Source organism: Cyclopterus lumpus, chromosome 3 (assembly GCF_009769545.1).
Source record: "Cyclopterus lumpus isolate fCycLum1 chromosome 3, fCycLum1.pri, whole genome shotgun sequence".
NCBI lineage: Eukaryota > Metazoa > Chordata > Actinopteri > Perciformes > Cyclopteridae > Cyclopterus > Cyclopterus lumpus.
The window spans coordinates 15,485,811-15,488,235 of record NC_046968.1 but is presented as its reverse complement, the minus strand read 5'-3'; positions in this window follow the sequence as shown (position 1 = coordinate 15,488,235).

Below are 2,425 nucleotides of genomic sequence, written 5' to 3'. Positions count from 1 at the left end.
TGAGCTACATGAGTTGTCTGTGCATGCGCGCTCCTCTCATGGCTGTTTCCTCCAGATGCGCTGCGCTGCTACTGAGGAGGACCGGCGGCGTGGAGCTGCAGCACGAGCGTTTCCCCTCCTCTGGGACGGACATTAGCCAAATCATCACGTCGCTGGGTTCGAGTGGAGCGTTTAGTCCAGCGCCACCTCGCGTTAGTGAAGTGTAATGCATTCACCTGTTAACCTGGTCCCGGTCATTGCGGTGATAGATGTAAACACTCGGCTATATTACTGCTGAAGGTATTCCAGCACTAGGTAATTACTTCATGATACTTTTTTTGCAATATGTGTCTATGTGTTCTATATGTCATATTAAATGTGAATGACCTACGTCTAACTGAAAATAAACTATAACTACACCTGTTATATAAATGTAATTGAGTATGAGGTACAATATATCAATATACAATGTATCCCTCTGAGTTAACCTGCTATAAGGGCAAACATTAGCCAAGATGTGTGACCCCACTTATTAATGAAATCTACACCTAACATTTTCACACAAGGCCCCCTTTATAAGACAAGTAGACAAGGCAGCTAAAAATGCAGTGTCCACCTGGATGCCCTTATCTTTTCAGTTTATTATACTTTAAGTGGCACATTACCAAATGTATGTCTTATTAAACAAATAACAAACCGCCACACAATGGCACAAAATGGTGGTAATTATGTAGTGTTCTTATGTATATCTGTAGATGTTAGTTATATGAACATGGGGTATGCTAAGTAGATATGTTTGTTCGTATTGGTGGTATCTCAAATGCTTTCAGTATTTGTCATACATTGACAACATATGCTCTTTACTGCAACGGTATTTACAAGAGCAGCAACCTGCCCGTCGCATCCCACTGGGAGTCACCTGTCCACTGGATGAGTCACAGTAGTTCAGGCAGCTGGAGGAGAGCTGCTGCACGTCCGGAAGTCTCTGGCTCAGATGAAATACAGTACAATGTGTACTTTACAGGGGTGGAAAGCCCATTACAAGTACTTCCACTGAAGATTTCACTGAATAGCATTATTGTGTACATTAACGCTTTCGAGGACATACTAAATCAGTAATCCTTTGAAGAAGCTGATTTTTGATTATGTATTTGACTAGTATGCGTTGCATTGATTGATTGGAGCTTCCTTTCATTCATGAAGGAAAACGCAATAACACTGCATGCTTTGTATCAATAACTTTGAAATCAGGTCTTTGTGTGGAGTGGGTCTGACACCAAAATGATGAATCTTTGTACATTTTGTACCAATGGGAGTTCAGCACTCATACAGCGATATTCTCGTCCACCAATACCGTCTCCCTATTCCTTATCAATACAAGTGAAGCTGTATTGATGAGACTAACTGTACAACAAATGGTCTCTGTAGACTGAAAATAAATGTGAATGGAAATTAATGTCTTTTAAAACTGGGTCCTTAAATTAAGAGGAAGCAGTGATAGGAGCAGGACATCTGCTGTGCCAATGTCGATATTGATCCAATGTCCATCCCTTATTTTGGAGAGAGATCCAACCCCCCTCCCTCACACAGTCCTGCCCCCTCCCTCTGTGAACCTCTTTCAGCAGCACACAGGCCAGCTGTGATGTCCAGTCAGTCAGAAAACTAAACACACTCAAGAAAAGGTTATGCAGAAATACCCGTGAGAAATGTACTGTTTTTAACAATATATGTTTATGGTACTTCAAAAAAATACCATGTATGCACTTGGTAAATACATACACAAATATGGAGGATATGATCCAAGGTTCAAACTGCCTCAATTAACTGACATTTAACCATTTGTGTATTTTTCCACAAAACAAATTAATTAAAAAGGCATTAAAAAAGGAAGAAATTATTGTCATCATCAATATGTCTTCAAGTTTTCCTGAATATGAAACAGGAACAGAAGTTTTTATTTTATTTGGCAACTTTAGTCAGATAACAAATTACCTATTTAAGAAAAATGTCCTTCTCAAACGGTGGGACTTGTTATAGTTGGCATAATATAAATGTAAATGTAATAGTTTCTGGTTACATTTTTTTTAAATTCCCACTTTTGTTCCAAGAATGGCCTCAAGATATATTCCAATTAATCAAAAAATCTAACCTCTTTCAACATATGTTGTTGTTAAAATAGTGTCTTGTGCCACAATACGCTCTTACACACACTATTACTAAGTGTACTGTGATTACAGTTTTATGTAAACTGTATAACTCTATTGTAAACCAAATGATAGTACACATCTTTTTTGCAGATGGCAGGCCCATCTCTTACATAACGTGGGAAAGTGAGAGCATGGCCTCATTCATGGTCAGTGTGGCTCTCCCAAGGGTGTTTAATTAATAAAATATTCAGTTTCGGCACCTGCCAATGTGGGTGGGTGAGTTTGTGGGTGGAGTGTTG